General features: G+C 53.5%; 1 long non-coding RNA gene across 2 annotated transcripts; it reads right to left on the bottom strand.

Annotated features, from left to right (window-relative positions):
- Positions 1-8,867: 8,867 nt before the first annotated feature.
- On the bottom strand, positions 8,868-16,402 carry LOC142027027 (uncharacterized). Of its 2 annotated transcripts, XR_012648982.1 has the most exons (3): positions 16,165-16,402; positions 12,668-15,217; positions 10,484-12,537 (listed from the first exon to the last, which is right to left on the bottom strand). It is a non-coding gene; the product is annotated as an uncharacterized LOC142027027 (long non-coding RNA). The 2 variants fall into 2 exon arrangements; XR_012648983.1 differs by lacking the exons at positions 10,484-12,537; positions 12,668-15,217 and adding an exon at positions 8,868-10,317.
- Between the last annotated feature and the right edge of the window lie 7,426 nt (positions 16,403-23,828).

Here is a 23,828-nt window from a genome sequence, read left to right as displayed (position 1 = left end):
TCTGTGTCGCTATCGCTTGGTCACCTGCAACACGTGCCCCTGACTGTGTGTCTCGCCCCCACTCCTGACGAAGTGAAAAAAGAAGAAAGCTCTTCTGGGCTTTCTCTGTCTAAATATCCTGAGTCAGTGAGAGTGCCAAGTGGCAGTTGTATTCACCAAGCAAGACTCTCCTTCCTACAATTCAGTGTTTTGTTTGTCAGTAAATGGAAATGACAGGAAGAAATACAGTTCTTGCAGTGATTTCAGGCTGTTGAAATTCTCGCGTTAGAGCCAAGACATCCCGACGTCAGCATTTCTGAATACCTTCCAACTCAGAACCTGGCTCCTGCCACCTGTGGGCATTGCTTTTCATTATGCATTAGCAAACAAGGTGTGTTACCAATGCGTTTATTAACGCTCCCTGCTCTGAATCTGTCATCTTCACCCGAGCGAAACATTGCCTGTATGACTTTCACAGCTTCAGTATTTCTATTTAGCCTCTGTCATTAACTCGATTCCTTTATCATGCACTAGCGTTGGGACAGATAGCAAGAAAGTTCGGTCCTACAGAGGTAAGCTGAAGGTAGGCGGCACTGTGTCTTGGCGTTCATGAATCGTATTGATTTACACTTGCAGACATGTGCCACTCATCCTATTTCTTTAATGCAGGGCATTCAATATTCTTCTTTCTGCGCACTCTTGCCCAAGCAATTGCATCAGTAAAATCACTGCTTCCAGCCAAGTGCTCAGAAGCCATCCTATTTTATAGCAGTCCTGCATGCACACAAGGTCATGAGAAAATGTTATGGAAAGGAAAGAGATATCCCAGGCCCAACGCTGCAGAGTGCTATGGACTTCCAGGACCCCCACAAGTCTTTCCTCTTCTGCTGACTGCAGTGGGTGTAGGACTTTTGGCTATGGCACTTAGGGACATGGTTTAGTGGTGGACTTGGCAGCGTTAGGTTTACAGTTGGACTTGATAGCCTTAAAGGTCTTTTCCAACCTACATGATTCTGTGAGTCTATGAGTCTAAGCTCTCTACAGTTAGAATTTCCAAATTTGTGAAGAACTGAAGATTCAGGTAGGAAAGGGAAATGCACAGCTGCAAAGGAGTTGCCTCATCTTACAGAGACTTAAACCTGACAGAGACAAGTAGTAGAACCAAGTATTACAGGGCTCTGTAAATAATGTACCTAGGGGAAATGCAAATCTCCTTAGACAAACACATCCCATCCTGCTTGTAAACAGGAGGTGGCTGGGCAGGAGAACCCAGGGTCAGCCAGTCTGGCTGCCAGTGGCACGAGAGATCCTTGTCTCCAAGGATGCTCAGATAGGTCTCTGATCTGGGGAGACAGATGACTGGGGTTTTTTAACCTTTTCCTTCCCTAAGGATCCAGAAGCCTTCTAGGGATCCTTAGAAGATCCTGCCCTTAGGAATGACAGCAATCCAGGCACAGGGACGGGCCAGGTCACAGTTTCGGTGCCGTTCTTGGCACTGAAGGGGGCCAGTGCAAGCAAAGAGCTGAGGCAGTGTTCAGACCAACACTCCCATTGATGGAGAACCAGAGACACCGGGCTCACTCACCAAAGCAGCAGGAACTTTGCTTTAGAAGTTCCAGTTTGTACTGAATACCACTTAAAAGTACCTGCTCAGCCAGCAGTGATTGAGATTAGGTATTTAAGGCTGAAGAAGGTGGGGCTGTTCAAACTCCTGTGATGTGCCCAGGGATTTATCCCTAGGAGATATTCCTAAGAAGATGGTAAAGGAGAGGTAGGGAAACTCTCCTATTGCTGAACCCACCCCTCCCCTTCTCTCCCACCCTGGTTTCAAGCTGCAGTTCCCTTGATCACTTCCCCCTGATAGTACTACAGCAACCCAAAGAGGCAGACGATGCCCTGCTGTGAGCCTGGCTGGAGTGCTTTACAGCTCCCTGCAAACTTCTCGCTTCCTATAGTGAGAAGAAGAACAGATAGACCTGCCCTTGCTCAGGTGGCCCAGCCAGTGGCCCACACCAGCATGGGGGGGGATGATTGCAGCTCCATGACAGGATAGGTTTGCTCCACATTTTTGATGGGTTTGCCCCAAATTTTGCTTGCATGCCTCCTTTTCTGTTATCTGTCCGTTCTCAACATTATTTTGGAATGGGATGAGAGCAATAGAAGGCTTTAATGAAGTCACTGGGCTAATGACTACACCATTAAAATGTTGGTGGATCTGAAGATATAGCTAATACTGGAAAAGGGAAGTTAAAGAACGTTAATGACGATTTCTTTCTCTTTTTAAACACTCAACACGGTTACTCAAAGAGTTCTGTAGCTTGAACGATCAGGAAGGGGGTTTCGTTTGGTCAGAAATGAAGGTGTAAATGACTGAAGCTTGCTAGCATAGTGCCCTTCAAATTCCTCAGTCTTCATATGGTTAGCACAACTTTTCAACAACAAAACAATGTAAGGCAGAAGGAGAAGACAAGTATAGCTGCACACCCGACACTGTAGGGACCATTTGTAAGTTTGCAGGTTTACTTTATTCAGAGGCCCAGGTGCTGTGATTTTGAGTATGTCCTTATCATTTTAGATATGTTCTCAGGATGGAGGCCTGTCCTTGTAAACATGCAGATGAAGCAACTGTCGCAAAAACAAATTGCAGAGAGAACTCATTCCTGGGTTTAGTATTCCCCTACCACTAGATAGCAACAAGGGGACCCATTTTGCTGGGCAAGCAGTGCAGAGAAATTGTGCAGCCCTACAAAAAGAACCAAAGTGTCCTTGTGCCCATAGACCCCAATCCAGTGGGGCTGTAGCGAAGAAAAACTCTGACTTTAAAACCAAACTGGCAAAAAATTTGTGCGGAGGCTGGCCTGAAATGTCAGGATGTGTTTGCATCTCCCATTGATGTAGACAAGAAGCATTGGGAACAGAAAATATGGGCTGTCACCTCACGAGATTTCAATGGGCAGACCCACGTGGCCGACTATCAAGACCCAGACTGGACAGACCAGGGAGTCATGTTTAATTCGAAATTCCCTCGGGCTAAATGAACATGAAACGACACCAAACCATCCGTTAAAGATTTTATTTATGACAGAAGCAAATGGAACTGGGGAGGCGTGGTAGTAGATGACAGGGTTTCTCACAACAGGAATTGGCATAAGACTACTTCTGTAAATCTTGTAACCATATACATCAATTCAGGGAAGAAGGAGATCCCTCCCATTGAGTCACGAGGTTCAGAGCAGCCCCCCTTGATTTCCAGACTCCTCCTCAGAGAAGAGTCTAGGGGAGGCTGGATCCACTCTTAGTCACAGACTTGGTCAATGGTTTATATCTTGAAACAGATGGGGTGTAGGGATTGTGGAAAAGGAAAGAGAGAAGAAGAAAGAGAGAGAGAAAGGAAGAGAGAAAGATTTCACCGGTCCTGGGTCCAGCGTTGGTCCAGTCAGCCGAGGGGTCCAGTCCCGGTGGGCTTGCGCACTTCCAGGGCTTCAGTTTTTGTCCTTTTATCACCCTTGTCCCTCCTTCGGGTGGGCACCCGAACTCATCAGGCTAATGAGCAGTTTGTGAGCCTTTGGGCTTGGGGGTCATTTGTGGAGTAACTTCTCCTTCCCTGCAGACACTGCCATTGTTTGATCTTTGTATCAGAACAGCTTATCAGAACAGGGAGCTGCGCACCCTCCAGCACGCCTTCCCCCTCCTGTTGCTGATGTCTGAGCTGATGGGCTTTTCACCTTGGTTCCTTGCTGTGCAGGGTTTGTCTTTAAGCAGAACTTGCCCCACCACAATGTTTGAGACATTAATTCTTTCAGTCTCTCACACTGACTTACACAGTGCCCTTCACTCTCATGTAGTCAAACTTTAACAGCTAATGCTCTTCTGAAATAAAGAAAAAGTGCTTGGACTCAGGACTGTAAATGATTATATAAAAGCTAGAGGCAGGAACGGATGATATGAAAGCATGGCCCACGTGGCGATTGATCCTGAGCTCCACGGAGTCGTGAGCAGGGTGCCTGCAGCCCTTCTATCGTACTCTGGAGAGACAGCAACTACAACTCCTTCCTGCGTATGTAGGATCAGGCTCCATTGCTGGTGATTTTGAGGACCACCAATTCAACAGCTGGCTAGGAGCATCAGCTACCAGAAGCATGGCAAACTTGGTAAGCGCAGAGGGACCCGGCACTGTGGGCGAGTGCCAGCGGGAGCGGATGGGGCTGGAGGAAAATGCCCCTTCAGGCTTCTCCCTTGCCATCGGCAGGAGGCATCTCTGGCCCAGCGCTGGCCACTCACCACCCCGGTCCTCCCTGAAAATCCCGGCAGTGCACAGGGAAAGGCAGCCAGCTGGGGCAGGCGTCACCCAGCCGCGGGCAGTCCACGCCAGCTGGTCCCAACACGCTCCCCCTCGCAGGAGACCTCTGCAAGGCCAGAAGAGCTTTCTTCTTTTTTCACTTCGTCAGGAGTGGGGGCGAGACACACAGTCAGGGGCACGTGTTGCAGGTGACCAAGCGATAGCGACACAGAAATGTAGAAGATGAAAACAAGACATGCCGTTTTGTTTTTTCTCCTAATGCCGTGTGCCTGCGGGGGCAGATGGCCTGCTGTGACATCACCGAGTGGTGAAGGCTGCAGTTACCGAGCAGTGGGCTGTGACGTCAGCGAGCGATGGACTGTGACCTCACGTCCCTCGCTGCTTAGCTTCGGGCACCGGCAGAGCCTGGGCCAGTCTGGCTCGTGCCTGGGCTCGTGCCTGGACTCCTGCCGAGCGTGCCTGCGAGGTCCGGAGGGTCGAGCGAGGCTTCTCCTGGTGCCGGGTGGTGCTTCGGGGGCTGCTGTCGGCAGCTCTCGCTGCCCGTCCCGGAGCCATCCCCTGTGTTTCCCCGGCCCTGCCAGGTTCAGGCGGCCGGGCACCGCGGGGCAAGCTTGCAGCAGCGGAGGTGAGCTGTGCGGGGAAGCGTCCCCCCGGGGTGGCCGTGGGGTGGGCGACGGGGCTCGGGGAGCCGGGAGGGTGTCCTTCTCGAGGGGCCTGGGCGTTCCTACCTCCCCTCTGCTCCTCTCCCCTCTCCTCCCCTCCCCGGGACAGCGAGCGACCATGGCCTCTCTCCACTTTGCAGCGCGCGACACCCTTTGGCAGTGCCGGCGCCAGTGAGGGGGAGCAGCTCCTCAGCCTCAGCTCTCCCCAGCCTGCTGCGGAGCACGAACATGGCCACGGAGACGGAGTGGAGCTGCCCCATCTGCCGCGATGCTCGAGACGACGTCTCTTACGCGATGCCCTGTCGCCACCAGTTCTGCCTGGGCTGCATCGTGCGTTGGACAGACGTGAAACCAGACTGCCCGCTCTGCAGAAGACCAGTAGAGAGCATCAGGTTTTCTGCGCTGGGAGAAGACGACTATCTGCGGTTTGTCGCCGCACACCCCGAAGAGTCGCCAGATGCCAGCAGCCAGGCAGGCAGTGCTCCGATCCGCCTGGCCGAAAACAGCCCCCGTCACCCTGTGGCGTCCCCTCCATCATCTCCGCAGGGGATACCGTCCCCAGCTGAGCTGGAGGCTGCAGAGCTGGAGGACGTGGGTGGCCTCCTGCCTGCGGTCTGGGCGTATCTTTTCCAAAGACGACGGCATCTCCTCGATCCCGTGCTGCCCTGGCTGCGCCAGGAGCTGGAGGCAATATTTGGGCCGTGGTGGTGGGAGGCAAGGACTGCAGAGAGCAGCATCCTGCACGTCCTGTGCGTCCACGGCCCGGATGAAGAGGTCATGCTCCAGATGCTGGAGCCTCTCCTTGGGTACTATACAACATCAGTGGTCTATGGCATCGTGGGTATCATTGAGCGTCAGTGCAGCGAGGAGGCCTGGAGGCTGCTGTGCCCCCATGCTGCCGGGGAGGAGGACAACAGCCCTGCGGCCAGCTCCAGCTCCGCCAGCTCCAGCTCCGCCAGCCCCAGCTGCAGCGGCTCCCGGGAGGGGACTCCCACCCCTCACCCGAGCTCCTCCAGCAGCCCCTCAGGGGCAGAGCAGGAGCAGCCCCAGGAGGAGCCGGGGCAGGAGGCGGCGGCAGGTCCCTCCGCTCCCGGCCGGGGCAGGGACCGCTCGCCCGGGGGGCGCCGGCGCCCCGCAAAGAGGAGGGCCCCCAGCCCCCAGGACTCTCCCCGGCCCTGCAAGAGGCCGCCTCGCCGGCGGCACTAGCAGGGCCCCAGCAATGGTGTCTTCACGGAAAAGGAAATAAATGCCTGTTTCCCTGGCACTGGGGGTCTCTGGGTGCTGCTTTCTGCCCCTTCTCCTGCTGCCTCTTCCCTTTCCTCCCACGCCTCACCGCGGGTGGCACCAGCCTGCTGGGGGGCACGGCCGTGGGCCCCCGGAGCCCCAGGGCCACGAAACCCCAGCAAATCCTGCTGCAGCCGCAGCGCAGCAGATGCCGAGGGCAGAGTGGGCAGGAGGGGAAGCTGGTTTCGTCGCACGCCTGACGGGGACCGACCTGGGCGTCAGCCCCGGTCTCTGTTGGCAGCCCCCGGTGCCCCCGCCCGGTCCCAGTGCTGTGAGGGGCATCCCGAGCTCTGCCCGGCTGGAAGGGGCATCCTCGGAGCCCTGGACCACGCTGCGGGCTGTCGGTGTGGGGACAGCCAGGAGGGGTCCCCCACCCCGGGTGTGCCTGAGGGGCCCGGCAGGGGCTTCCTCTCCCAGCTGGGCCAGCCTGCGGCTGGAGCACTCCCACCGCGGGCAGGAGGGCTGTGCACAGACGGGGGGGCCGACAGAGCTCTCCTCCGGGGGCAGCTTGCCAGTGTGAAGCCAGAATTCTTGTGGGGAAGAAGATCCTTGTGTCTCGTTCTGCAGGCTGAGCTTCCTATCCCCTTTCGAGTCCGTTCAGTCCGCCCCCTTGTCAACCTCTCTTTCCCGTGATGGGAATTCGTCCGCCCTTTCAAAGCAGCTCTGCTTGAGAGAGAAGAGGTCTGGCCTGCGGCGCGTAGTTGCGCTGCAGTCCTTAGGAGATCACTTGCTGCGGTCCTTACCCGCCTTCCTGTCAGACAGTTGCAGGTGAAAGACCGAAACTTTGAAGGTGGCCCGACGAGAAGGCAGTTAGGGGCAAAATAATGGAAATTATTTTTGCGTTGGCAGGCCTGGTACCAGGTGGGCGAAACAAGGACCCTAAAAGATCTGACAATAGCTCAGCTGGCAATCAGGGAGGGCAAAGTGCAAGAAAGGAAGAGGTAGAAACATCAAAGGAAGGAAAGGACTACCTACAGACGTTGAAGGTAGCACAGAAAAGAGTAAACGGGTCAAACAAGGAAAAAGTAAATGCAGGCTGGTATTTAAAGCAAAGAAATCTCCTGAGCTTGCGTTCTGTTCCTGTCAATAAAAGGAGTTGGGTGAGCTATGACCTTGCCGCCTCCAGCGCTCCTCTCGGCACCCCACAGGGTGTGACAAAGCAGGACCCTCTCCAAGGTGGGTAGAGGTTTGTCCCGCTGACGGTGGCTGTGCCCGTGCCCGGGGGTTCGTGTCCGTGCGCGCAGAGCTCAGCTTCGGTCGTCTTTGGAAGCAGTGAAGAAGCCAGGTGTGGAAGGGAGCGACCGGCCAAGGAACAGGCTGAAAAATCCCCCGAGCCCCCCCGTTTCAAAGGCCTCTCGTGTCCAACAGCCGCTGGCAGCACCGCTTCTTCAGCGCTCCCGTCCGGCGAGCTGGTGTCTCGGAGGAGCAAGCGTCGGAGCCACGTTCCCGGCCGCAGAGGGCTGTGGGTTTGTGCCGGAGTACTTGTGGAGAGCTGTCACAAGAGGGTGCAGAGAGCTGGTCTTCCTACCGCGGGCTTCAGCAGCTGCCCGTTACAGGGCACGAGCAAGGACGGCAGCGTGCTCCTTTGCCTGATGGCTTCTCTCCCCGAAAACAGCCTTCTGAACGCTGCTTTGGCACACGGATTCCTTCCTCCTTGGGCTGTGCCTTGGCACTCAGAGGAGCCCAGCTACTTGCACAGGAGGCGTGAGAACACAGACCCGTAGGCAGAACGTGCCTGTCCGTAGATCTCGTCCCAGCACGGGCGGCGGTGCAGAGCAGCAGTTCCCGGGGCGAGCGGGCGTTTACCCCGGGACGTGCTTTGTCAGCTTTCTGCCTGTGTCTCTGAGACACTCTGGTTTAGGAGAGGGGCGACCCGAAACCAAGAGGCAGGGATTGGTTCTGACAGAGGAAAGGCTTTCTTAACGTCACCCTCTAGCTACACACGAACCCGTCCTCGCCCTCCCGCGGGGCCCTGAACTGCGTGGGAAACAACTTCTTGCTGCGTTTTCGGGAATGCAGGAGCGACTGGTCTCAGCATAGGCGAGACCCGAGAGTCAGAGCCTCTTCCATAGCTCTCTTGATTCTGCGTTGCCAGCTGAGGACCGGATGGACGCTCCGGCTTCAACGTCTCTGTTTTGCACCCCAAAATTACAGACCAAACAGGCGATCTCGAAACACCCTGCTGCTGAGGACACTCCTTCAGTTTCTCCCATCTTGGCCACAACCAGCATTTCCTCTCTAGAGCAGCACTCACAGCAGGGGCACAAACTCAGAAAGCACTGGCACCACCAGGCAGCGGCATCAATCCCCCCCCATTTCCAGGCTGCAGGGCAGCGGCACTGTGTCCGTACTCGGCGTCCTTGCCAAGACTCCTCCAGCTCCTGGCGGGTGCCTTTGCCAAAGCATCGCTGCCTCAGTGGCCATCAGCTGCACAGCGGAAAAAACAAGAACGGGAACCACCGTGCTGCATCCCGCAGCTCTGGTTTCCCAGAAAAACATCAAAGCTTGCTGGAAAAACAGTGAGCGAAGACTCTTCCAGGACAAAATGCAAAATTATGCATTTCATAAGCACTGTGTTTCGGGTAAGAGGGCAGTGGGAGAAGCAGAAAAGTTCCGGCAACAGCAAAATACTCCAAAGAATATTAGCTGTGAACACTATTTAATTCTACAAAGTCAAAATTAATTTTTTTTGTCAGTATGAAGTGAGGAGTGAGAACACGTTCACCAAAAAGACTGTGGTGGGTTAACCCTGGCCAGGTGCCCACCAAAGCCGTTCTATCACTCCCCCCGCCTCGGCTGGACAGGGGAGAGAAAATGTAACAAAGGGCTCGTGGGTCGAGATAAGGACGGGGAGAGATCACTCAACCAATTACCGTCATGGGCAGAAGAGACTCAACCTGGGGAAAATTAACATCATTTATAGCCAGTCATCAACCAGACTAGGGTAAAGAGGAATAAAACCAAATCTTAAAACACCTTCCCGCACCCCTCCCTCCTTCCCGGGCACAGCTTCACTCCCAGATTCTCTATCTACACCCGCCCAGCGGTGCAGGGGGACGGGAAATGGGGGTTACGGTCAGTGCATCACACGTTGTCTCTGCCGCTTCATCTTCTTCAGGGGCAGGACTCCTCACACTCTTCCCCTGCTCCAGCACGGGGTCCTTCGCATGGGAGACAGTTCATGAATTTCTCTGGCATGGGTCCTTCCCACGGGCTGCAGTTCTTCACAAACTGCTGAGGCGTGCGTCCCTTCCACGGGCTGCAGTCCCTCAGACACAGATTGCTCCAGCGTGGGTCCCCCACAGGGTCACGAGTCCTGCCAGAAGACCTGCTCCAGCGTGGGCTCCGCTTGCCACGGGGCCGCAGGTCCTGCCAGGAGCCTGCTCCAGCGTGGGCTTCCCACGGGGTCACAGCCTCCTTCAGGCTTCCCCCTGCTCCGGTGTGGGGTCCTCCCCGGGCTGCAGGTGGAGATCTGCTCCCCTGTGGACCTCCCTGGGCTGCAGGGGGACAGCCTGCCTCACCAGGGTCTTCCCCACGGGCTGCAGGGGAATCTCTGCTCCGGTGCCTGGAGCATCTCCTCCCCCTCCTTCTGCACTGAGCTGGGGGTCTGCAGGGTGGTTTCTCTTAATTGATCTCACTCCTCTCTCCGGCTGCCGTTTCTGTGCCCCCTGCAACGTTTTTCCCCTTCTTAATGTGTTATCCCAGAGGTGCTACCACTATCGCTGATGGGCTCGGCCTTGGCCAGCGGTGGGTCCGTCTTAGAGCCGGCTGGCCTTGGCTCTATCGGACATAGGGGAAGCTTCTGCAGCCTCTCACAGAAGCCACCCCTGTAACCCCCCTGCTACCAAAACCTTGCCACACCAACCCAATACACTCATCCATCTAAAATGGATCTTTTCATAAGATTTGTCTTATAGACAGTGTTGATGCTAGGGCAGTACGCTCCAGCTAGGCCCACACTAACATTTCAGAAGATCAGGATCTCGGGAAACAGTTTCTGCACGCCCGTGCCTTTCTCTCGGTTGCACAGCAGAGGGAAGCACGAGGCCCACGGCGCGATGAACATGCCCTTCCCTCATCCTTGGGAAACCACTGCGAAAACAGAAAAGAGATCCGTTTATTAAGGACAGAACATTCTTCCACCGTACCACGTAGAGCCCATGAAAAGGGGTGGCAAAATCAAGTATGTGAGGCAGAACATCTGTGTCCTTAATGTATGGCAAAGTTGAATCACTGGCAGTTAGTAAGGTTGTTGGGGTTTGGGTTGGGTTGGGTTTTTTTGTCCCTGTAGCGCTGTGTCTTAGGTGAGAGTTTAACTGCGTGTCGCATGACTGATCTGACGCTGAGAGGGAATAGCCGGGAAAGGAGTTTTGGTCCGCAGTAATTTCTTCCTTCACTCCCGTGCTGTTAGGATTTCCTCACGTCTCACTGCTGAGGAAACCGGTAATTACAAGCTTGCCCAAATTCATCTGTACAAAGCCACTGAATGCAGTCTTTTATACATAGGAAACCCGTAGATAAACTCCGCTATCTGCAGATATGGCTAACGTGACAGTAATCCTTGGAGTATTCCAAGAGGAATAATTCCAAGAGGAGTAATCCTTGGGCAGTTCTCCATTCCTCATACTGGAAGAAAAGTTGACGCCTGGAGTATTGTCACAGTGCAAAAATTCTATAAAAGTTCGGGAAGATGGTTTCTTGTACCAAAAGGGAAGCTCCTTTTTCTTAGCATGATATATTAGTCACGACATCAGCTGAGACATGTACAGTGAGGTAATCCTTATTTCAAAGAACAAAGCTGAAACTAGTAAGAACAGCCAGGAGAAACAGAATAAACGTGATGGAAGTAGGACTAAGAAGAGCTTTTCTGACAGGAACAATTTTTTTGCGTCCAAAAGTATTCCCATCCAAAATCACCATCGGAAGTTAAGACATGAAGAAACACTTGTAAGATGAAAAACATGAAGAAAGACTTGTAAGAGTCTACGGTGAAGTAGGCTCACCCCAGCATAAACAAGGAAGCTAATTCTGAACATTTCACTTCAATGTTAGCCGTTCCAAGTTTTTGTTACAGATCCACCTCACGGTACCTGTAACAACATTTCTGAAGGAAAAAGGTATTCCATTTGAAAATGTCTGAGCAAGATACTTCAGCAATTTCAAATTCTGATTACTATTGTTAAGCAGCAAGTGTATTAAAGTCAACTCTCTTACAAAAACTTTTAGTTGCAATGAGTCAAGAATGACCATTGAATGACTAAAACCAATGACCAGAACCCATCTCCAAATTCCTGTTTCCTGACATGAAATGATCCCTCATTAATCTTCAATGTGAAAAATTGCAATAATGCAATCCCTTATTACCTGCACTGATAATATTGTATGAGAATTCGCCTTTATGGCTCTACTGCAGGCTCCCCTGGCAGACCAGCCCCTTGGACCAAGACAGGGGTGGGTGTCGGGAGCGCAGAGCTCAGCCCGAAGACTCTCAGTCCCAGCTCCAGCCGGAATAAATGACTTAGGAGTAGCCGTGAGTTCGGGATACCTGGGGCCACGGGGCTCCCCGACCTGCCAGGTCTGCAGGGACAGGACGGTCGGTCCAACACAGCACATGAAGGCGCCTGGCCCTGGAGCTCAGCGCCGGCAGGGGACCCGCATCGCCCCTCGGGATGCTCGGGGGCTGGACACCAGCGGCACGGGGGACAAGGACAGCTCCTGGCAAACGGGATATCCTGCTCCGCACCCGTAGGGACGAAGACCCATGGCAGGTAGTGCCCCTGGGGACACCAAATAACCTTCACGATGAAAAGCACCTTTCTCGTGATAGATCACAATTTTTCTTGTCACATACACGCTATCGTAAATATAACCCTTGGTAAACCACTACAACTGGTAGAGGGGCAGTGCTGAGCCGGGTCCGCGGGGCTCGCCAGGGTGCTGGCAGTGTCAGCAATGCTCTGCACAGAGAGCGCCGTGGGAGCCCCAAGGCTGCCCCAACCCTGTCGCCCCGAGTGCTGCATCAGGAGCTTCAAGTGCTGTTGCTCCTTTTAACGAATTTATCATGTTCCCTGTTGCTCAGCTGAGCAGGATCCCTCCAAGGACGCAAAGTCCTCTCCTGTGGCTCCCCTACCACATCCCGGGGTCTTCAGCCTGGGCAAACACACCGCAGAAGTTGTGATGGGACCCTCTCCTCGTTACCCGGGATGGTGGGTGAGGATCATCCCCCCGCCTGCACATGCCTTGTGATTGTTGATGTGAAATTCCCTGCACAGTAACCTCAGGCGCTAGTGGTCCAATTCAAACACGGTATTTCTTATGAATGGAAAATAAAAGGAGGAGGTAAGATCAAAACAGTCTGTACTTTGTGTCTGTTCGTACATCTGGCTGGAGTTAAGCTAGGAAGGTATGCTGGGTTTAGTTCCAGTCTATAAAAATACCTTACATTTTAACAGGTTTTTCCTTTGGCACCTCTTTGGTCTTTTTCCAACCCTGCAAAGTGCAGTCCCAGCCAGACAGCAGATCACAGACGACAGAAAGCAACGGCTGCATATTTCTTTCCTGCCTCTTGTCATTTTTATACCTAGACACTGATAAACAGGCGTGTTCACAAGTGGGCACACGCTTCTGCTCTGAAGGAGATACATGCTTCTGCAGAAACTTTTCTTTCCGCTTTTCCCCATCCTTCCCAGAAAAAGAGGAATTAGAAAATCCAGACCCCAGCTTGGAAGTTAAAACAAGACAGATGTGCTTTTTCCTTCTACATTTTCCCACATGACTCCCTGAGGATTTTTTGTTCTCCTATGGCTACCAACATTGACCTGAAAAGTTGCTAGGTGCTTTGAATGAACCATGTAACGGGAAACACTGAGCTTTTAGAAGCATTTGTAAAGCCTCATCTTTAACCGGTATGCATCCCCAGGTTGCATTCACTGACTTAAGGAGATGTTACAGGCTATGTCATTCCCAGCACTCGACAGAGAATTAACTTCTATTTTATATTTGCAGTACAGTTGGTTACACACGCTCTCGTTGCTGCTGCCTAGTGTATTGAAATTGGAGGCTGAGATGCTGCCCAAATGTATTCTGAGTGGTAGCCTAACAAAACAGCATCTCTCCAATAACAGATAAACTTTGTGAGCGAACGCACGTTCGCCATGGCTGGCTGAAAACCAGCATCCCTTGTTAGCACTGCAGAGCCAGCACTGTTTTGGCAGGCTGCGCAGGAGGCCCCCGCTTCTCCTGCCTCCCTCAGAAAGGGGCTGACTAAGTCCAGTGCTGGGGACCTCAGCTGGGGCAGTCCTGGCTGGGTGGAGCACCGTTACCTGTGGCAGGATACGGCGATGGAAAACCCATCCTTGAGATCCTGGAGCCAATCCTGGGATTTAGCTACTGGGACTAACATTTGTGAAAAAGAAAACAAATGCCTGTTTGCAACCTCCGAGTAGATGGAGGGAAACCTCTGAGACCCTGAGTTATTCCATGGCCTGCTCCTGGCCACGCCTGGGGTGTCACACTCAGCCAAGGAGGGCTGGTACGGGGTACTTGTGAGGAAACCAGCAAAGGCTTCTGTGGTTCACTTAGGTACCCTGTTCCGACAGCACTGAAAGGGGCAGGTGAGGGCAGCCTGCTCTTCCCACATGAGTAGTATGACGTAGCTACTTTTAAAACAGAAGACATCCCTTTGGACCTCTGTCACATGACTGTTGATCTTGTTACGTGGGATACGCCCCTGTTTTCCATCGTGGTGAGCTTCTTTAAGTGCTCTGTATGAAGGTCCTTTACTTTGTTTTGCCCTTCTTCTGACCTGCCATCCCAGAACATTCCTAGCCCTGAAAAACAAAACAAAACAAAACAAAACAAAACAAAACACCAAATAATAAACCCCCCAGCCAACCATGTTTCCTGGGATGTGTCTCCGAGGAAATGAGCTTTTTAATTACACGTGTGAAGAGAAGGAAAAAAGAAAGAAGGAGGCTAATGCATAGACAAAACCACAGAGGACACATGCTCTCTCAGGGCTGGGCTCACGGTATTTGACGAGTGATTTATCTGTCTCAGCAAATTCAGAAAGGCGCTGTGGGGCAAAGGCTTCAGCCACGCTTTCAAGGGAAAAACTGACAAAACGTCATGCAGCACAGAAATGTCATTTCTAAAGCACGTAGACAAGCAAAACCTTGAGTTTCCACTGTTCAGAGCTGGTATGTGCCTTCAGGTGTATCCCCAGGTGCACCTGCCAGTGGTTCTACTCCCACGGCACACGTGTACCTGCAGAGAAAGCTGGTCCGAACTTGCACCACTGAGATGAACAGCACTCAGCCTGCTGGCATGGGCAGTGTCAAGGTCAGAGCTACCCTCAGTTTTATTGCTTGCTTTGCCCTAGGACTGGTCGATACACGCTGAGTATCCCTCACGCCCCACTGCAGCACTGTTGCAAATATTTTGATAAAGAAATTAAAATCTAATTATATAAAAGAGTTTGGTTTGATTAAGAAGTAGAAAATTGTGAAGCAGAGGTATGGGAGTGTTAAGTTTGAAATGTAGTCATAGGAACTTAGGAACTTTAGAAAATATACTATGTGTAACTATAAGAACTTAAGTATTGCCTAAAATCAGTTAGCCACAGAAACTTTGACAAATATTTGTTGGTTTGTAGTGTTTTGTTTTAAGAAACAAATAAAGATCGTTATGGACCTTAGTTCTGTTACTTAGAAACCCCACTTTGATCAAGATTCCAGTTAGTGGAATTAAGTAAGATTAACCAATGATTGTTTTAGTATAAGAATATTGATAAGGTGGTGTGACTGAAGGGCCAATCATTAGAAACGTTAAATTTAAGAATTAACATTGAATGTATTTTTATGTAATCTAATACATGATGGCGAAAATTGTACTGCGCAGAATCACATAAGAGATGTCAACGATCAGACAAAGTGAGGAAGACTATGGAAGACCACCAGAGGGCTTCTGAAGACCACCAGAGACTTCACCGCACCTGCGCAAAGAGACATTTACATATGTTAATGATTTATCGGGAAGTTAATGATTATGTATGACATTTCCTGGAAATTTAGTGAATATGTGTAACAGGGGTGTATTTAACCTGCATGATTAAACCAGACAGGTGCAGACACCAGGTGGAGCGATCCCCCCGTGTGCCCAGCTCCAGTAAAGGAGTGCCTGATTCTTTGCTGTCAAGGAGTTTTACTCCGGATTTCGGTAACAGCAGGCAGCCTTCTCCCCAGCCAGCGAGCAGCTCCGCAGCCCCGCTCTCGGCCGGGAGAGCAGAGCACGGCCGGGCACCGGCGCGGCGGAAACGCGGCGCCCGCCTCCGCCGGGAACCGCCGCTCCTGCCGGCGGGAACCACCGCCCGGGGGCGGCCCGCGCCTCCCGGCCGCGCACACGGGCGGACGCCGGACACCACCGGCCGGGGCGAGGGGAAGGCGCGGGCCCCCCCCCCCCGCGGACCCCGGCCCAGCCGCCGGCGAGGCGCCGGCCCGCGCGGCTCCGCCGAGGTCGGGAGCGGAGCCGGCGGCCGGGGACCCCCTACCTTCCCGGGGCAGCTCCCCGCCGGGGCGAGGGGCCGCCCGGCGCCCTCCCCCCCGCCGGACACCGACCCCCGAGCGCGCCCCTCGCCCCGCGGCGGCCCCGCACGGCCCCCCCCGGCCGGCGCCGTCCCCCCGGGCGCTGCCCCCGCTCGGCTGCCGGGGCGCCCCGGGGGTGCCGCGGGGGCAGAAGGCGAGCCGGCGGGGGGCAGCAGGACGGCGAGCCCGCGGGCTCCCGCGTCGCCCCGGCCGCCCCCAGGGCCGCCCCGCCGAGCCCGCTCCGCCCCCCCCGGCACCGCCGGGCCGGGGGCACCGCCGCCCGCGGGCGCCCGCGGGCGCCCGCCGACCCCCCCCCCACCCCCCCGGGCCCCCCCCGCCCCCGCCCGGCCCGGCTCACCCCGCGGTGCGGCGCGGCAGCCCCGCTACGGGCGGCGGTCTCCATGCGGGCGGGCGGGCAGCGCCCGCCGGCCGGGCATCGTGGTCCGCCCTCCCTCCTCGGCGCGGCGGAGAGGGGCGGGGGCCGCGGCCGCCCTCCCCCGTCCTGCTTCGCCTCTCTTCGCCCCCTCCCGCCACCCGCTCCTTCTCCCGCGCGATGCCCGGAGGATCACCGCCGCGGCTCCTTCCCCATCGCCCGCCTCTCCTCCTCTGCCTCCCCCTCCGCCGGACCCGGCTCGCAGCCCCCCGCCCCGGCTGCGGAGCGGAGGGAGGGGACAGGCGCCGGCCGGGGAGGGGCGGGCGGGCGGAGCGGAGCGGAGCGGCGCGGCGGGGAGGGGCGGGGAGGGGAAAGAGGGGAGGGGGGGAGCGGGATCCCCCCGGGCACCGCCGCGGCTCCCGCCGCCCGGCCCCGGCCCCGGCCCCGGCGCCCCCCTTTGTGCCGCAGCCGCCGGCCCCCGGCGCTTTCCCCGCCGCCGCACGCCGCGGGGGCCGGGAGCAACACGCCCCCCGCCGCCCCGGGGACGTTTCCACCCGAAACTCGGCAGCTGCCAGGCAGAGGCTGGCCGCCGGCCGGCAGCCCCCCCTCCCGCTCTTCCTCCCCCGGCCCCCGCTGTGGGGAGCTGCAGCTCCAGCGCCTGCTTGGCCCAGCATCACCGCAGGCTGGACGGCACACACACCCAGACCCCGCCCCCCCCCCCGAAAAAAAAAAAGGAGCGGGGAGAGGAGCGTGAACCCAGGGAGCAAAGCGAGCACACAGAGGGATGAGATCGGGGGCCCCGTAGCAGCGTTGGTGCCCCTAAGCCCGGGGATGCTCGGGGTCGGAGGACCCTCGCAGCCCGGAGCACCGGCCGCGGCAAGGGCAGCAGGGTGGGATCCAGGCCCTGGTCCCGGCCCTGGCAGCGCTGGCTGCCTCCGTCCCCCCTTGCCCCATCGTGCTCGCGCAGGGCACCGGGCAGGACTGCTGACCGAGACCGCTGCGCAGCCCTGGGGCCCGGACTCAAAAGCGCTCCGTTGCCCCGTCCACCCGAGCCGCAGCTGCCGGGCCACTCTGAACTCAGGGCACCCGACTTAGCCTGTCCTCAACAACCTGCCACTCGCCGGCTCGGTGAGAACACCAAGAGAGCGGCTTGCGCTTCCTCTGCGTTAGGAAACTCTGCCAGGCTTGCCTCCGAGCCACAGATGCGCTATGGGGAGTGAGAACGGTGCCGCCGCGGCTATAGGCAAGCCAAATTCCTGGCTGGCAGGGCAGAGAAGAGGTGACCCAGGAGCTGTCCTGCTGCGAACCACCCAGCAGCGCAGAGTCCTGGCTTCCCACAAGTGTGTCAAGCGCTCTCGCCAATGAGCCTTAACCGTAACACGGGCAAAAAAGGCGACCGCGGGCTAGAGTGAACCACGCGCACAAAATTCCTCTCTGTGGAGCAATGGAGCGTCACGCCTCCGTTGCCAAGGTAGCTGCAGAAGCGTTTCTGGGTACCTCATTACCCCCCCATTTCACAGACGGGGAGCACAGTGCCACACAGCAGTGAGGTGACTTGCCCGAGCTCGCCAGAAAGCCCCCACCGTTTGCGTCTCACCGGCACGCACCGCGGGCCGCGCAGACCGAGCCGCCCAAGCAGACCGGCAGCGTAAAGTTATCCGCTTAAGGCTGAGAAGCGTTAAGTCTTGTCTGCTGCAATGCAGAGGAAAACATTTGTCTACCCAGAGCCCTCTTCCTTTGTAAGACATCGGGAGCACCGGCACAGCCCGCTGAAGCCGTCTCAGCTGTGGCAGAGAGGTATTCCTGCTCTTTGAAGCACTGCGACAGCATGGGCAGCATTGGTCTGATCATACCCAAAGCCTGATACGCACCCAAAAGGTCAATCAAGTTAAGTTAATTTGAAGAACGACTGCTCGGACACCGACACGAAAACGTCGTCTTTGCCGCTTCACATCCCTGCAGTTTCACTGTTTCCGTCGCGCCTCTCCTCCGTGAGTGGCATCCATCTGCTGTCCCTGGTGGACGTGGAGGAGGCAGAGGGAGACTGGAACACTGACGTGCCTTCCTGCTGTTGGCCCACCTTGCACCATCAGCAAGCCTAGCAGAAGCAGAGCAGGAAGGCAGGATTTGTCTTTCCTCCTGCTTTTTGGTCACACGGATTTCTCACCTGCTTGTCATTTCGGGGAAGCTCAGCAGGGCACGAGGTTTTCTTTCCTAGCGTGGGCGTTGCGTGGCTTGCGTGGAGCTACAGCAGTAGCAACAAGGGCTATTTTTAGCCTCAAGCAGGCCAGGCAGTTCCAGAAGACACATTAATAGGAGGAACATTTGAGAACAAAGCAAGCAAACAAAGGAGAAAACAAACTGAGAGATGTAAACGAGAATCACCTTTTAGCAGAAGCACTCGCTGAACGGCAGACGTGTAGAAACTGCATCCTGCACCTCAGGGGACATGAGCCCACTCCCCGAAACCCAAGCAAATGCAACTTCTCAACAGTATGTCTCGCCTTCAGAACAATCAAAGTGTCTTGGTTTAGCGCCGCACATCTGGAATGGGATTTATCGAGATGCCCGATTCAGCAGTTTTCAGCATGCATTCCTTTCCCCGAAAAAGCATACCTAGCCTGGTGACTTAAATAGAAATCAATCACCGCCTTAGAGTTCGGTACACGTCTGTGTTTTGAATCAGAGTCTAGCTGGCACCCAAAGTGCATTGAAACTGGTTGCCCAACTTGCTGGGAGAATACCTGCCCATGTTTGTTAGTGAAAACCTGTGGGCAAGGTGCTGCTCCTGACGTGCAGCTCTCTGCAGTAGGCAGGAAAAAGAGGTAAGGATAGGCACTATAGAAGAAAGAGTCATTTTGTACTCCCGAAAGCAAGAAATTTTAGTTTTCAGTCAATGGGAATGAGGTCGGGGGCATGGATATCTGTCAGCTCTGTCATCTAGTATTGGCATTGGAAGACTAGATTGCAATAATTCAGCAGTCTGTAAATCTTCACGGAAGAAGGAGTGTAACGACATTCACCACAACCGCATGTGCACCTCCCACACGGACTCACATAGCTGGTTTCTGCTGGGTTTTTTTAGCTCCTGGTAGTAGTTTCTCCTCTTTCTAGAAGAAGTCCCAATAAGACATCTGATGTTCTGACTCTCCTGAAGGCGTGAGTCGTTCCCCCGAAGCCTATTGCAGGACACATTCAAAGCTGTTTGCTTGCCCGAGTGTTCGGGTAGATCCAATCCAGAAACCCAGAACAATATGTGTCACTGGAAGCTTTTAGGAGCTGAGCATGTGTAGCACAACTTACCGGCTGGAAGCAGTTTCGCCTTCAGAGTACCACAATGAAACTTCATGCCGCTGTCAGGAGAGATACGCCTACCAAAGTCCTACAATCATATGGTACTCCATCACGTCTTGTAGTAGGATGCTCATAGTGACAACAAAAGTGTTTTGCTACGTTTAGCATGCATTTGCTTGCTGTTGATTTCATGAGATGATTTCCTCAAAAAGAAGAAAGAATCAGCACTTTTCGCTTCATGCCTCTAACTAATAAACACCTCTTTAGTGGCCCCTTCTGACCTTTTTCCACACCAGTATGAATACAGACTAGGTTTCAGATGAAGTCACGTCAGAGTTTAGTGCGTAGGAATTCGACGTAAGGCCTTGCTGTTCTCATTTGTCAATAGATTTGCTCCACTACTCTCTTCAGGGGGCAAAAGGATAGGCTTTCTGCAAAGCTTTTTGAACCCAGTGAGACTTTTAAGTGTTTCACTGAGCAGAGCAGCTGCATCTAATTCATGTCCACACCTACCTGTGCACAGAGCAAGAAGATGACAGCACACATACGCACAGACCAAACTGCATCTGTAGGACTTGCCTATAAGGCATGGAGACGCAAAGTTTGCAACCAATAGAACAAAAAAGAATTTTAGGACGTACCTGGGGGATTTTTTTAGCCAAGTACGTTCTGTCTAAGAGCACCGCGCTTACTTAATCATCTTTGCTAAGTGCCTGTCAAGCAGCAGTGACGGGTTACCAATCCCAGGCCCGCCGACACCAATTTAGGCTACAGCTCTGTCAAACACCTGAAGTTAAGTGGGTGCCCGCTGACGGCAGGTCAGGCGGCAGTCAGATAATTTCTCCGTCAGGTGTCACTCTGGCAAGCTGGGGCTGACGGCTGCAGAGCTGCCAGTGAATTCGCCCTTGGGCGGTTCCTCTCCACTATGGTTTATTTTCTCCTGCTATCTTGAAATGACGTTACACACCCCTCATGGCTAGCCAGAGAGTTAGCCATACCAACTGTTAGGGTGTCAGACGTTTCTGGTTGCAAATTCAGTGTGCTTATTTGCAAGTATGTCGGTTGCCGTAGTCTCACTCGCAGGGCACACTGCTGGAGTACTACTGTCCCTTAGAATCTAGGTTTACACAGCTGCCTTAGGTCGCAGATTGAAAACTCAGTTTCTCTAGGGTCTGAGGGGGCCTCAGTACGCCACCATCACCTCCAAGGACTCCCCGAGGGGGCAGGAAGGAGGCAACAGCCCTGCCCTGATGTGAAACTCCACATCAGGCGCTGGCTGGACGGCCGAGGTGCCATGAGCCCGTCTTCACGGCAGTCAGCCCGAGGGGCTTCCCGTCTCAGCTGTGTGTGCCAAATACGCCTGAGTCGAGCAGCAGCCCAAGCAAGCCTCTCGTGACTGGTGGTGAGTGATCTGTCAAATTGCCAAAGCCCTGAAATAGGTCAGGACTGCTTTTCGCTGTCCGCTGTCCGGCCAAGAAGCTCTCGACCACGGCGGTCGGGGGCGGTGTGCTGCACGGGCAGAAGACCTGGGGGGAAAAGACAGTAGCAGAGAGGCATTGAGGATTTCCTCTCACTCTTTGCAGGCTAGGCACTGCATAGCTAATTAGTCGCAGGAAAATGCAACATCTGTTTTGCCAGTGTAGGATAATGGTATTCCACTTCAGCTACAGGGAAGACCGGTTTCATAAACAACACCATGCCCAAACCTCCTGTAGGACGAACTCTTTTGGCCAGAGGGAGGTACGATGGGAGCTGCGATTTCCCATTAAAGGCCCGGTCGGCTAAATGCAAATGCCAGTTTCTTACCTGAGAACAAAGGGTTCAAGCACAAAGGACAAGCTAAAGCCCACACAGAGGGCATAGACCAATTTCTAACATGTTACGTTGCCATTACAGGTATGAAAATCTTTTAGCTGCCAGTGACACAGGAGAAGCCTTCACCATGGAGAAGATTCATGGGGAATGGGAACAAAGCAACCTGGCAAGAGAGGTGTGAATACAATGAGCAACACACCCTGCAACGCCGGGAATAATCCAAATTATTCACTCTCTAGGGAGTGCGGAACCAGCTTTCTGCTTTTCAACATCAGATTGGCGCTTTCTAGCAAAAACCCCTCTATACGCATACACATGCACACACACACAAGCCTGCCGATAGGGTGTGATACACCTAAGTTTGGGAAAATCATCTCATAGCTTTATGATAGCAAATGACACTTGCATAATGAAGTGTGCTGGCAGGCGAGCTCAAGCTGAGTGGGTGTAGGCAGGTAGTACACTTCAGCAGTAACTTAGAAAGCTGTTTCCTTAGCACAAGTGAAGAGTTTCTATGCCTCACATGTGGTTTTTCTATTTTTCTTGAATTTTCTAGCACCTTCCTATTAGCAAGAGAGAAGATGCTATCTCCACAGGGGTAACAACAAATTCCTAATTACTGTACAGGGAGAGATGAACAAACCAGAATTTGCACCTAAGTGGAGATGGCCTGTACTTTTTCTGGTGTGGGCCTAAAACCAGCACTCCAGCCAAACAGTCTACAATGTCTGAGAGCAAGATGTATACCACAGCCCAGCTCTCTCCATTGCCCTTTATCTGTTGGCTTAAAGCCTCACATCAGGACACACCCTCTCTTTGGACAATGTTTGATCTCAACTTTTACATTGCTTAAACTAATTTTTTTTGGCCTGTGTACACTTCCAGTTTGTTGGGGTTTTTTCTTGTCAACTTGTTTTCTGTGGTCAGCGTTGTTAACGGTGCTGGGTAAGTCCTGCCCTAACACGCGAATCAATGGGATTCCTCCTGTGTGGGTCACTAGCAGCTGGCACATTCGGGAGAACGCTTATAGCAATGGGAAAAAGTTCCCCACACATTTGTGTAAGATTCAAAGAGGTACAGACCTATCTCATCGACTCTTTCCCCATCATTCTGTGAGCCTTCCTGGCCATTGGCCTCCTATGCCAGAACAGCTGTGCAATTCCCCCCACCAGAGTCCTTGTCCATGTGAGCTAGGACATGCCACACAAGTGCTGGCGGGTTTGCTGTACACAAGGCATCTGCCCGCTGTTCGTCCAGGAGTGGGTGACAAAGACCAAGCCACCAGAGAAAGCAGAGTGAGTGATTCACAAATACCTGTTTTCCATTTCGGGGCTAAGAACTATTTCAGGTATTGCTATTCAGGTATCTTAAGAATAAACTCTGCTTTTCCACATAGGATTTGAAAGACTCAGAAAAATTTACAGGCAGTTTCAGAAATATACAGTGCTTACTTCTTGCAGGTGTCGTCCTCAAATTGATGCTGGGTACTTCGCTTGCTACCTGCTTGGGGCCTTCGCGAGGCCACTTGATGCACAGACAAAAAATCTTTTGACAAGAACAAGGACGAGGAATTCACCTGTGTCACAGCCATGAAGACTAAAATTATTTTCGTACAGCTTGAAAATCTCACCAATTAATTGCTCAGACACGAGCTAAAAGTTAGAATTCAGTGGAGTTCTAGCTTTGTTGAGGTGTCGTACATTATTTTCTTCAAGCTTTCTGAACATCATCCGTCGTACTAAAGAGCAGTGAATTTAACCTCCTAAATGAGATAACTTCTGCTAGACCTAATGCCCTCAACAGTTGGCTGGGCAGGCGAAAAGCCTTACAAGCTCTTCATATTCTTAGGCATGAGCATTTAGGGAGGTTCAAACAAGCAAAAATGTAACATCTCTACACAAGAGAAGAGGCATTAGCAAAACAAGCAAATTTATGCTTTCAGAACAATCGTATCAAATCTGTGGAGACTGCATCTTCAGCCTAGCTCACACATAAGTAAATGAGTCAGCGTGGCACGCAGCTGTTTGCTCTCCAGTCTCGTGTTCAGGTTTCAGAAATGTGGGCACCTCCGTAAAAGCTTCAGGGTCTGGTCAAGTCTTGTTCGAGTAAGAATCAGTCTCAAAGCACAACAAGACTCAGTGCTCTAACAAATGAGGCTCCTTCTAATTTGCTCTGAATAGGTCTGCTCTGCAGTCGTTCCGATTTGTCCAAGTTGCAGACCTCGGAAATAGGAGGGGTTGTCCTACACAAAGAGGCAGCAATTTAGCTCAACTGGTAACCCTGCTATTTATATATTTTCGTATCAACTCACAGTAATTTAGCTTGCCTGTCTTATTTTGCTGAATTAGATTTTAGCTTCCAGGCAAGATTTTCCCCGGCATATCTTCACGTGTTTTCAGTCTACGTTAGGTTTTTTCAGTCTTGTGCAAACCCGTTGAACTGCACTTTCTCTTCAGGTAGCATTCATACTCAACGGGTTCCTGGTTTAGAACTCAAAGCTAGCCATTCCCTTTCCATCAATTCGCTTGCTTTTGAACGCT

This window comes from Buteo buteo, chromosome Z, assembly GCF_964188355.1.
Source record: "Buteo buteo chromosome Z, bButBut1.hap1.1, whole genome shotgun sequence".
NCBI lineage: Eukaryota > Metazoa > Chordata > Aves > Accipitriformes > Accipitridae > Buteo > Buteo buteo.
Note: the sequence above shows the minus strand (reverse complement) of the source record. Positions and strands in the feature narration are given on the sequence as shown.